Source organism: Lolium perenne, chromosome 7 (genome assembly GCF_019359855.2).
Source record: "Lolium perenne isolate Kyuss_39 chromosome 7, Kyuss_2.0, whole genome shotgun sequence".
Classification (NCBI taxonomy): Eukaryota; Viridiplantae; Streptophyta; class Magnoliopsida; order Poales; family Poaceae; genus Lolium; species Lolium perenne.
In genome coordinates, this window is record NC_067250.2 from 253,973,800 (window position 1) to 253,987,125 (window position 13,326).

The following is a 13,326-nucleotide window of genomic DNA, read 5'->3' on the forward strand; positions in this document are numbered from 1 at the left end:
CCGTTCCATCACCAGGGCGACGGTGGTGGACGGGAGATCGACGTCCTTTTGGTTGGACAAGTGGCTTCCTGGGTGGCGCTTGCGACGCGCTTCCCAGCCCTGCTCTCCCACTGCACGTGACCGCACGCGTCGGTGGCCTCGGTGGTGGAGGCAGGACTGCACCTCCAGCCTCGCCTCTCAGCGGCTGCGACGGATGAGCTCCTCACGGTCCGCTGCATCATTGACGACATCTCCCTCTCCCAGGGGGAAGATCACCGCGTCATCGACTCCCCCTCCGGCCCTCCCTTTAGCACTCGGGAGGCGTACAGGGCGCTCTCCTCGGGGCGGCCCGTGGACGTCTCGGCCTCTACGACTTGGGCACTCCGGCTGCCCTCCAAGCTGAAGATTTTCGCCTATCTAGCTGACATCGACAGGCTGAGTACTCGGGCGAATCTTTTCTACAAGAACTGCGCGCCGTCCGCTGTGTGTGCTGCCTGCCCTGCTGTCGAGACGGGGCGGCACATCTTCTTCGACTGCCCGCCGGCGGCGGCTTTCTGGCGACGTCTGCGTGTTGATGTCCCGGCTGGCGAGTTCTCCATCTGGGATCTATTACCCCCCGTTTCAGATTGCGATCGACGCCTGGCGCTCGGCGGTTGCTGTACTCCTATGGTCCCTCTGGAAGTCATGGAACGACCGCGTGTTCAACGCCAGGGACACTCCGTGTTGTGCCGTGGTCCGTAGGGCGTGTGACGACCTCACTTTGTGGTGTTGGTGCTTCAAAGAGGAGGATAGGCCTCCTCTCGATTTTCTCCGCTCTTACTTTCTAACATGTATTGTATGACCTGGTGGCTGTAGCTCTACTCTCCCCCCGCCCCTTTCTCCTCTACCATGTAAGATGGATTGACTGCTGAGTCGTTTCGAGAAATAAAAGCAATAAGCGGTGGGGAGTTGTCCTCCCCGTCGTTCCTCGAAAAAAAAAAGATTTCTCAGTTACAGTCATTTCCTTTTTTCCCATGCAGGTATTGTACCACACATAGAGTACTGCCAATCTGTTCTGCGGCCTGCCTTTGGACATTATGGAAGGCAAGAAATAATAGGGCGTTCAATGAAATCAACACAATAAAATCCGGACTCTTTAAATAAATAGCAGATGAGCTAATGAGTCAAGTTATGGGCAACAAGGTCTGAGACTTCAGCAAGAGATAGCATTAAGCTGTGGCTGATCAGTTTCATCCCGACGATCCACCCTGTTGTTTGACTTTCCTTTATTTTTAATTATTCTTATTTTTATTTGTCTCCATGATGCAAATGTAACAATTGCTGCGATGCTGAATGAAGCTAAAAGGTAGAGGATCCTCCACATTTTTCCTCCAAAAAAAAGCACCTAAACTTAGTCTCCAAAATCTAGGTGAGTATTATTAGCGTGTTCTCATTCCATATATGTCCGATTCATTCTTCCTTATAAATGATCAATGTAATAGTTGCAATTTGCATTGAACAATATTATGCCAGATTGAGTAAACCTTCACGGTATTTTAGTTGAGATAAAATCATGGCTGGGTATTTCTATTTTACTGCATGTCGACTCCTGAACAATTAAAGACATGATATGAGGTTCATTAGATGTTCTTTTCTTCAGTTAGTTCTGAAAGAAGGAACTAAGACGGATTTTTTTGCAGTTTACACATTTTTTTACTTGGTAAATAGTTCATGTATAACGTGAGCCATCCTTGGTTTCAACTTGGATCAAAGATGGTATTTATCTACTTTCTATGCCATACTCTTACTCATTAATGGTACCATATCCTTTTTTTCTACTTTCAATCAGCAGCACTATTTTTTAGATCTTTTCATTCAGGTTAGAAAATAATAAGGTAGTAAGAGATTCAAACTATTGAGCAAGTAGTACCAAGTTGAGAAGATAAAGTGATGGATGGCATGGATTCTTGGCTGGATACTGACTGTGGCTTTGAGAGTGGAAGTTCAGGTGTGCCATTCCTCACAACTGAGAAGTTAACGAGTAGAAATTGCTAAATTACATTAAGATTCGTGTCTTACATATGCCTTACCTTTTCTAAGAGTTTTCTTTCATAGTTGAAGTTTACTGTCTTTATCACTGCTTTATTCATGCATAGTAAGGAAACTTCTTGAATTTACTTGAATAAAACTAGCTCTTCTTCATATTGATAGGAGAAGTACAGAATCCAGTGAGTAGAGTGGATTTTCAAGGTTGCTCCTGATTTGCCAAGAGATTTCAGAAGTAAATGATTCCAAGATGAACACTAAGAATGTAATGGAATAGAAGAATCCGCACAAATTTTTTGTAACCCTACAATTTTGATTGTTTTAGCATGTGCATTGCTTGCTCTATTAGTAAAAGGACCACTGTCCAGTTAAATTATCCATTGGTTACTTCATTGGCTTTTGTACATGCTTGCATAGATCATAATTAGATAACCAACACAAACATAGTGTTCCTAGCTGAATGTTTCATTTCGCCAAGAATGGTTGATGTTAAAGCTATCCAAAAGTACTCTTCAGCTGTAATTTTGCATCCTAAGTCTGCTACTTACTTATGGCACATGAGTGAGTTTGTCGAAGAAAACGTAAAAGATGGTGCATTCCTGTTATACTTTGACCAGATTACCCCTTTATGTCTTTGCACAAAATGATATAAGTTCTATTCCATGAATGGATCACCAATGGAGAGATTGAACTAATAATACAATGGCCTTCAGTTTGTTGCGTGGAAACCCAAATTGTTCAGCTCAAAATAACTGGCCTACCTTGCAACTTAAATTCAGTGCCAATAATTGAATATGTGTTAGCTCCATTTTGTCTGGTGAGAACGTACACGACGGTAACAAATGACAGTCCTTCGGATCTTGGCAACACATTTATAACATACAAATGTACTGGATGGTCTGCTACTACTGAAGCTATACACCCATGGTTCGGGTATCTAGCTGCTTTGGCCCAAGTATCTCCAGATGGCAAGTGAGTGACCACTGCTCGATGTGTCATATATGTGGATGCTATCTTAGATGGAGCGCTTCCTGTCTAAGTATAGGTACAGTGAGATTTTACATGTTGCTTATTTTGGAAAATTCCATTTACTATGCATAGAGTACTAATTAATCACTCGATATTAATTGCAGAACTAGGTTCATGTTCAAGGACTCAGATTCGACAATCCAGTACTTGATGGTTATGGATTTTCAGTGCTCACACTATCTACAGAGATGGATCCCTCACAGAGATAATGAACTTAGTTTAGATAGGAAAACCATGTAGCTGCTACTCTGTTTTCTTTTGTACCTTCCTATTGAACGTGTTACTATCTTCTTCAGTTCTGTTCTTTGTACTGTTTTTGTTGCATATGTTTGCAGTCAACAAATATATCAGGAGCTTCTCTTTCTGTTTCCCGTTTTATGTCTCCTTTTATTGTTCCAGAAAAAAAAACCAGTTTATATTGATCTACTGTGTCTACATGATTTTGTCTACCTACAACCGAGTTTTTGATTATGAATCAAGCTACCAAAGGAGAGCTTCATTAATCACCAGAATGACAAACTGAAGTTACATTCATAGTTAAAGTATGCTTCAGAGTGTTATAGTTGTTTTGTTCCTCTAGCTTTTGCTCCGTGGTTTCCTTAGTGCCAAAATTATGGTTCAGATCTACGCAGGATGGTTCGGCACGATTACAGATTCTAGGATATGTTGCTTCACAGTAACCACAGAAGGAAGTATAACATACCAGTCGGTGTGAGCTCGATCTGCACCTGCTTGAGTTGTTCTGTCGACTGCTCCTTTCTCCTGCTTCTGTGGCGACAGCTTGCTGACGGCATTGGAGATGCAAACTACTTAAATCCTCTTTAGTTCCCCTATCTCTGCCGCTGCCGTTGCTTCTACCGCTTCAGTCGACCACGGCTCCGGGCTCTCGCATCTCATCCCCTCTCTTCGTCCGCCGCAGGTACGGCGAGGAAACCCTCCTCCACATCCCACGCTATTGAAGCAGAAGCAACAGCAGATCCACGGAATGAGCAAGAAACTTTTGAGGGGCAAAACAAACTCAAGTAGTAATCAGGTAGTGAAAACAACTTGGAAACCGTGGGATGATAATCGTTTGCTACATGCTTTGTTATTTTTTTGGTGGTTTAGAACAACCAGCCTCCTGACAGGACAAGAAATTTTTCAGCTACTCTTCTTTACAAAATACGATTCTTCCAAAAAAAAAAGTATGTGCTAGAAAAAATACTTGCAATATACTACGCACTAATAGAAATTGATAGATTTCCAGCGAGAAGTAGCTTACCAGACCATCGGTCCACCCCTTCTAGCTCCGCTTAAACCCACCGCTGCAAGAACAGAGCTCCCATCCTTCCAGGCGGCGAGCATCTCCAGCAATGTCTCCCAAAGGGATTTGGGTCGCGCCGGACAAAAAAAAATTTCAACTGCGTGCCTCAAAACCTCTTTTTATCCGGCGCGACTCGATACGGTGTCCGGCGTCCCGAGCCCGTCCCCGCTACACAACGAAAAGCGAGGGGAGGAGTGGCGGGACCAACGCATCAACGGGTCGGACGCTCAACCGCCACCTACGTAACGACGGTGCAGTTGCCGGGAAGGGAAACCGTCGCATTGGCAACCGCGTCGATCGACGCGCGAACCGCCGGAATGGAGCGTGAACTCCGCGGAAGAGCAACCACCAGTCTGTTGGCATAAACCCTGTCATGGTAGTGCTAGGTGTTAGTTTTATTCAGTTTCGTCAGTTTCGTCAGTTAACACTTAGCAGTTTTCCCGTTTTGTTTCGGTTAGGATTTTAGCGTCCTGGACGTTGCTTGTAACGATCCAGGAACGAGTCAGATGGGAGCCATGATCTTATCGTGGAATGGCGCGAGAGTAGCGGATCATGGATCTCCCACGTTTGCTTTGTAACCGAGAATAAAAGGAAGAGAAATAGAAAAGCCGGGTACGTTTACACGGCGCAAAACCTCTTGTCTTCGTCTTCCTCATGAACTGAGCGAGAGAGAGAGAGAGCCAAGACTACATTTGGTATCAGAGCCCTATCCCCATGGTTGGGACTCCACCACCAGTGCCTCCACAGGCGGCAGGTGCAGCAGCGGCGACGGTCGTTGCGGGCACCTCCAAGAGTCCTCTCCGCGCGCGTTCACCGAGCCGCGGTCGGAGCAGAGGTAGGAGGAACGGTGGCGAGGTGGTTGTGCGGGAGACGATCGTGCGGGAGGGCGGCGGCAGCACCGCGTCCTGGCCCACGCTCACCAAGACCAAATACGCGGAGTGGGCGATCCTGATGCGGATCAAGCTCCAGGGCGCCGGCCTCTGGGAGGCTGTCGACGCCGACGAAGCGCCGGAGCGGTTGGAGCGACAGGCGCTTGGCGCCATCCTGTCCTCCGTCCCGCCGGAGATGGTGCAACTGCTCGCGGCCAGGGACAACGCCAAGATCGCGTGGGACACGATCAAAACCATGCGTGTCGGCGTGGATCGCGTCCGCGAGGCGCGTCGGCAGAAACTGCGCAAGGAGTTTGACAATCTTGCGTTCAAGAGCGGGGAGAACGCCGAGGACTTCTCCCTCCGCGTCTCGAGCGCGGTAACGGAGCTGCAGTCACTGGGCGACACCACCAGCGAGCTCGATGGGGTCCAGAAGATCCTCCGCGTCGTGCCCAAAAGGTATGCTCAGATGGCCTGTTCCATTGAAACACTTCTTGACCTGAAGGAGCTGTCCATCGACGAGCTGAGCGGTCGCTTGTCGGCATCCGAGGGACGCGGCGAGGCCGAGCAGGATCCAGGTGGCCGCTTGCTCCTCACGGAGGAGGAGTGGCGCGCACGATCTGCAAGCCGCCAGCCCGGGTCAGGAGGATCCGGCTCCGGCGGGAAGCTGAACAAGGACCGCCCGAGCGGCAGTGGCAAGGACGCTGTGCGCGGCGGCGGCCCGACCAGGGATGACAAGTGCCGCTACTGTGGCAAAAAGGGCCATTGGGCCCGTGACTGCCGAAAGAAGAAGAGGGACGAGGAGGCTCAGGCCCACCTCGTGCAGGGCGAGGACGACGCCGATCCTGCGCTCCTGATGGCGTTGCGCGTCCCTGACAAGGAAGACCTCGACGCCACTGCCACCGCTGCGGCATCTGACCATGGCCTGCGTGTCTTCCTCAACGAGGAGCGTGCACGGGTCCAGCTCCGCCGCCACAAGAACGACACCGACCTCGTCTGGTTCTTGGACACCGGCGCGTCGAACCATATGACGGGAGACGCCGCGGTGTTTGCAGAACTGGACGAGAGGGTCTCTGGCACCGTCAAGTTTGGTGATGGCTCCCTGGTCGACATACATGGACGGGGAACGATGCTCTTCGCCACGACGGGAGGGCAGCACCGTGCACTCTCCAACGTCTACTGGATCCCTCGGCTGCGCAGCAGTGTCATCAGCATTGGACAGCTCGACGAGCTCGGCTGTCCGACGCATGTCGAGAACGGCAACATGACGATCAGGGACAGGACAAGGAAGGTGATCGTGAGCGTGCGACGCGCACCCAACCGCCTCTACCCTACGCACCTCCAGATCGTGCAGCCGGCGTGTCTTCTGGCGCACGCCGGGGACGTGGCGTGGCTGTGGCACGCACGGTTCGGCCACCAGCACTTCCAGGGGCTGGAGCGCCTCGCGAGCCAGGCGATGGTGCACGGGCTGCCGCGGATCGATCATCCTGATCAGGTCTGCGACGCGTGCCTCGCCGGCAAGCAGAGGGGGGCGCTCTTTCCCCAAGTGGCCAGGTTCCGTGCGGCTACCCCGCTGGAGCTTGTGCATGGCGACATCTGCGGACCGATCACGCCGCCGACGCACGGAGGGAAGCGTTACTTCTTGCTCCTCGGGGACGATCACATCAGGTATATGTGGATCGTCCTCCTGCGCACCAAGGACGAGGCCGCGGCCTCACTTCGTCGGTTCGCTGCAACCACGGAGCTCGAGTCCGGGCAGAAGCTGCGCACGCTGCGGACTGATCGCGGCGGCGAGTTCACCAGCAAGGAATTCATGGAGTTCTGCGCTGATCGCGGCACCACCCGACACCTCACTGCCCCCTATTCTCCCCAGCAGAACGGGGTGGTGGAGAGACGGAATCAGACGGTGGTGGGCATGGCAAGGAGCATGCTGAAGGGAATGGGCATGCCTGCGGCGTTCTGGGGCGAAGCGGTCACCACGGCCATGTTCGTCCTTAATCGCTCGTTCACCCGCAGCGTGGAGGGACGCACTCCTCATGAAGCCTGGTATGGACGGAAACCCGACGTGCAATTCCTGCGAGTGTTTGGATGCAGGGCTCATGTGAAGATCACACGCCCAAACCTGACGAAGCTCGAGGATCGGAGCACGCCGGCGGTGTTCCTTGGCTACGAGCCAGGGAGCAAGGTGATACGTCTCCGACGTATCGATAATTTCTTGTGTTCCATGCCACATTATTGATGATATCTACATGTTTTATGCACACTTTATGTCATATTCGTGCATTTTCTGGAACTAACCTATTAACAAGATGCCGAAGAGCCGATTCTTTGTTTTCTCATTGTTTTTGGTTTCAGAAATCCTAGTAACGAAATATTCTCGGAATTGGACGAAATCAACGCCCATGGTCCTATTTTGCCACGAAGCTTCCAGAAGACCGAAGAGGAGACGAAGTGGGGCCACGAGGTGGCCAGACTACAGGGCGGCGTGGCCCAAGCCCTGGCCGCGCCGACCTATAGTGTGTGCCCCTCGTGTGGCCCCCTGACCTGCCCTTCCGCCTACAAATAGCCTTCGTCGCGAAACCCCCAGTACCGAGAGCCACGATACGGAAAACCTTCCAGAGCCGCCGCCATCGCGAAGCCAAGATCTGGGGGACATGAGTCTATGTTCCGGCACGCCGCCGGGACGGGGAAGTGCCCCCGGAAGGCTCCTCCATCGACACCACCGCCATCTCCATCAACGCTGCTGTCTCCCATGAGGAGGGAGTAGTTCTCCATCGAGGCTCGGGGCTGTACCGGTAGCTATGTGGTTAATCTCTCTCCTATGTACTTCAATACAATAATCTCATGAGCTGCCTTACATGATTGAGATTCATATGATGATGCTTGTAATCTAGATGTCATTATGCTAGTCAAGTGGGTTTTACTTATGTGATCTCCGGAGACTCCTTGTCCCACGTGTGTAAAGGTGACAGTGTGTGCACCGTGTGGGTCTCTTAGGCTATATTTCACAGAATACTTATTCACTGTTATGAATGGCATAGTGAAGTGCTTATTTATATCTCTTTATGATTGCAATGTGTTTTGTATCACAATTTATCTATGTGCTACTCTAGTGATGTTATTAAAGTAGTTTTATTCCTCCTGCACGGTGTAATGGTGACAGTGTGTGCATCCGTGTTAGTACTTGGCGTATGCTATGATTATGATCTCTTGTAGATTATGAAGTTAACTATTGCTATGATGGTATTGATGTGATCTATTCCTCCTACATAGTGTGAAGGTGACAGTGTGCATGCTATGTTAGTACTTGGTTTAGTCGTATTGATTTTTCATGCACTCTAAGGTTATTTAAATATAAACATTGAATTGTGGAGCTTGTTAACTCCGGCATTGAGGGTTCGTGTAATCCTACGCAATGGTGTTCATCATCCAACAAGAGTGTAGAGTATGCATTTATCTATTCTGTTATGTGATCAATGTTGAGAGTGTCCACTAGTGAAAGTCTGATCCCTAGGCCTTGTTCCTAAATACTGCTATCGCTGCTTGTTTACTGTTTTACTGCGTTACTACTGTTGCATTACTACTGCTTGTTTACTGTCCTGGGCAAAGCACTTTTCTGGTGCCGTTGCCACTGCTCATATATATTCATACCACCTGTATTTCACTATCTCTTCGCCGAACTAGTGCACCTATTAGGTGTGTTGGGGACACAAGAGACTTCTTGCTTTGTGGTTGCAGGGTTGCATGAGAGGGATATCTTTGACCTCTTCCTCCCTGAGTTCGATAAACCTTGGGTGATCCACTTAAGGGAAAACTTGCTGCTGTTCTACAAACCTCTGCTCTTGGAGGCCCAACACTGTCTACAGAAAAGGAGGGCGTAGACATCAAGCTATTTTCTGGCGCCGTTGCCGGGGACGAATCAAGACACTCCACCAAGCCCGTCAACCGCCATTAAACCTCCCACGTCAACTACGCGCCAGTTGTGGACAGCAAGCTATTTTCTGGCGCCGTTGCCGGGGAGGAAAGGTAAAAGGTACTCACTCTCCGGATCTCGGCTACTAAGCTATTTTCCGCCGTTGTAAGTACTCGAAGCTATTTCCTTTAGATCCTGCAATTGCAACTTTTTGTTTCTTGTTTACACTAGTTAGGCATAATGGAAAACAACAAAAATATGAGAGATCTTTATGAACTTTATCTTGAATTAGGACATGATGTGTTTGAAGAGAGAATTAAAAAACCCATGGAACTTTATATGCATGCTAATGGGAATGTTATTAATATGAATGCTTTGAACACTATTGTTGCTAATGCTATGGAAAATTCTAAGCTTGGGGAAGCTGGTTTTGATGAGCATGATCTTTTTAGTCCCCCAAGCATTGAGGAGGAAATTTACTTTGATGATACTTTGCCTCCCATTTATGATGATTATAATGATAGTAGTCTTTTGTTACCACCTGTTATGGAGGATAAATTTGATTATGATTATAATATGCCTCCTATATTTGATGATGAGAATAATAATGATAGCTACTTTGTTGAATTTGCTCCCACTACAACTAATAAAATTGACTATGCTCATGTGGAGAGTAATAATTTTATGTATGAGACTCATGATAAGAATGCTTTATGTGATAGTTATATTGTTGAGTTTGCTCATGACACTACTGAAAGTTATTATGAGAGAGGAAAATATGGTTGTAGAAATTTTCATGTTACTAAAACACCTCTCTATGTGCTGAAATTTTTGAAGCTACACTTGGTTTATCTTTCTATGCTTGTTGCATTATGCTTCTTGAACTTGTTTATTTACAAGATTCCTTTTCATAGGAAGCATGTTAGACTTAAATGTGTTTTGTATTAGCCTCTTGATGTTCTCTTTTGCTTCAAATACTATTTCTTGCGAGTGCATCATTAAAACTGCTGAGCCCATCTTAATGGCTATAAAGAAAGAACTTCTTGGGAGATAACCCATGTGTTATTTTGCTACAGTACTTTATTTTTATTTTGTGTATTGGAAGTTGTTTACTACTATAGCAACCTCTCCTTATCTTAGTTTAGTGTTTTGTTGTGCCAAGTAAAGTCGTTGATAGTAAGGTTCATACTAGATTTGGATTACTGCGCAGAAACAGATTTCTTGCTGTCACGAATCTGGGCCTAATTCTCTGTAGGTAATTCAGAAAATTATGCCAATTTACGTGAGTGATTCTCAGATATGTACGCAACTTTGATTCAATTTGAGCATTTTCATTTGAGCAAGTCTGGTGCCATTTTAAAATTCGTCTTTACGGACTGTTCTGTTTTGACAGGTTCTGCCTTTTATTTCGCATTGCTTCTTTCGCTGTGTTAGGTGGATTTCTTTGTTCCATTACCTTCCAGCAGCTTTGGGCAATGTACAGAATTGTTAAGAATGATTGTGTCACCTCTGAACATGTGAGTTTTTGATTATGCACTAACCCTCTAATGAGTTTGCTTTGAGTTTGGTGTGGAGGAAGTTTTCAAGGGTCAAGAGAGGAGGATGATATACTATGATCAAGAAGAGTGAAGAGTCTAAGCTTGGGGATGCCCCGGTGGTTCATCCCTGCATATTTCAAGAAGACTCAAGAGTCTAAGCTTGGGGATGCCCAAGGCATCCCCTTCTTCATCGACAACTTATCAGGTTTCTTCTCTTGAAACTATATTTTTATTCGGTCACATCTTATGTACTTTACTTGGAGCGTCTGTATGTTTTTTTTGTTTGTTTTTGTTTTTGTTTGAATAAATGCTTGTGTGGGAGAGAGACACGCTCCGCTGGTTCATATGAACACATGTGTTCTTAGCCTTTAATTTTCATGGCGAAGGTTGAAACTGCTTCGTTAAATTGTTATATGGTTGGAAACGGGAAATGCTACATGTGGTAATTGGTATAATGTCTTGAACAATGTGATACTTGGCAATTGTTGTGCTCATGTTTAAGCTCTTGCATCATATGCTTTGCACCTATTAATGAAGAAATACATAGAGCATGCTAAAATTTGGTTTGCATATTTGGTCTCTCTAAAGTCTAGATAATTTCTAGTATTGAGTTTGAACAACAAGGAAGACGGTGTAGATTCTTATAAAGTTTACAATATGTCTTTTATGTGAGTTTTGCTGCACCGTTCATCCTTGTGTTTGTTTCAAATAACCTTGCTAGCCTAAACCTTGTATCGAGAGGGAATACTTCTCATGCATCCAAAATCCTTGAGCCAACCACTATGCCATTTATGTCCACCATACCTACCTACTACATGGTATTTCTCCGCCATTCCAAAGTAAATTGCTTGAGTGCTACCTTTAAAATTCCATCATTCACCTTTGCAATATATAGCTCATGGGACAAATAGCTTAAAAACTATTGTGGTATTGAATATGTACTTATGCATTTTATTTCTTATAAGTTGCTTGTTGTGCGATAACCATGTTCCTGGGGACGCCATCAACTACTCTTTGTTGAATATCATGTGAGTTGCTATGCATGTTCGTCTTGTCTGAAGTAAGGGCGATCTACCACCTTATGGTTAGAGCGTGCATATTGTTAGAGAAGAACATTGGGCCGCTAACTAAAGCCATGATCCATGGTGGAAGTTTCAGTTTTGGACATATATCCTCAATCTCATATGAGAAAATTAATTGTTGCTACATGCTTATGCATAAAAGAGGAGTCCATTATCTGTTGTCTATGTTGTCCCGGTATGGATGTCTAAGTTGAGAATAATCAATAGCGAGAAATCCAATGCGAGCTTTCTCCTTAGACCTTTGTACAGGCGGCATAGAGATACCCCTTTGTGACACTTGGTTAAAACATGTGCATTGCGATAATCCCGGTAGTCCAAGCTAATTAGGACAAGGTGCGGGCACTATTAGTATACTATGCATGAGGCTTGCAACTTGTAAGATATAATTTACATAACACATATGCTCTATTACTACCGTTGACAAAATTGTTTCTTGTTTTCAAAATCAAAGCTCTAGCACAAATATAGCAATCGATGCTTTCCTCTTTGAAGGACCATTCTTTTACTTTTATTGTTGAGTCAGTTCACCTATTTCTCTCCACCTCAAGAAGCAAACACTTGTGTGAACTGTGTATTGATTCCTACATACTTGCATATTGCACTTATTATATTACTCTATGTTGACAATTATCCATGAGATATACATGTTACAAGTTGAAAGCAACCGCTGAAACTTAATCTTCCTTTGTGTTGCTTCAATACCTTTACTTTGATTTATTGCTTTATGAGTTAACTCTTATGCAAGACTTATTGATGCTTGTCTTCAAGTACTATTCATGAAAAGTCTTTGCTTTATGATTCACTTGTTTACTCATGTCATTACCATTGTTTTGATCGCTGCATTCATTACATATGTTTACAATATGATCAAGTTTATGATGGCATGTCACTCCAGAAATTATCTTTGTTATCGTTTACCTGCTCGGGACGAGCAGAACTAAGCTTGGGGATGCTGATACGTCTCCGACGTATCGATAATTTCTTGTGTTCCATGCCACATTATTGATGATATCTACATGTTTTATGCACACTTTATGTCATATTCGTGCATTTTCTGGAACTAACCTATTAACAAGATGCCGAAGAGCCATTCTTTGTCTGCTGTTTTTGGTTTCAGAAATCCTAGTAACGAAATATTCTCGGAATTGGACGAAATCAACGCCCAGGGTCCTATTTTGCCACGAAGCTTCCAGAAGACCGAAGAGGAGACGAAGTGGGGCCACGAGGTGGCCAGACTACAGGGCGGCGCGGCCCAAGCCCTGGCCGCGCCGACCTATAGTGTGGGCCCCTCGTGTGGCCCCCTGACCTGCCCTTCCGCCTACAAATAGCCTTCGTCGCGAAACCCCCAGTACCGAGAGCCACGATACGGAAAACCTTCCAGAGCCGCCGCCATCGCGAAGCCAAGATCTGGGGGACAGGAGTCTCTGTTCCGGCACGCCGCCGGGACGGGGGAGTGCCCCCGGAAGGCTCCTCCATCGACACCACCGCCATCTCCATCAACGCTGCTGTCTCCCATGAGGAGGGAGCAGTTCTCCATCGAGGCTCGGGGCTGTACCGGTAGCTATGTGGTTAATCTCTCTCCTATGTA

General features: G+C 46.6%; 1 long non-coding RNA gene across 1 annotated transcript; it reads left to right on the plus strand.

Moving 5' to 3' along the window:
* Positions 1-2,433: 2,433 nt before the first annotated feature.
* LOC139833345 (uncharacterized) lies at positions 2,434-3,397 on the plus strand. The gene is made up of 2 exons (XR_011748932.1): positions 2,434-3,049; positions 3,138-3,397. It is a non-coding gene; the product is annotated as an uncharacterized lncRNA (long non-coding RNA).
* Positions 3,398-13,326: the final 9,929 nt, after the last annotated feature.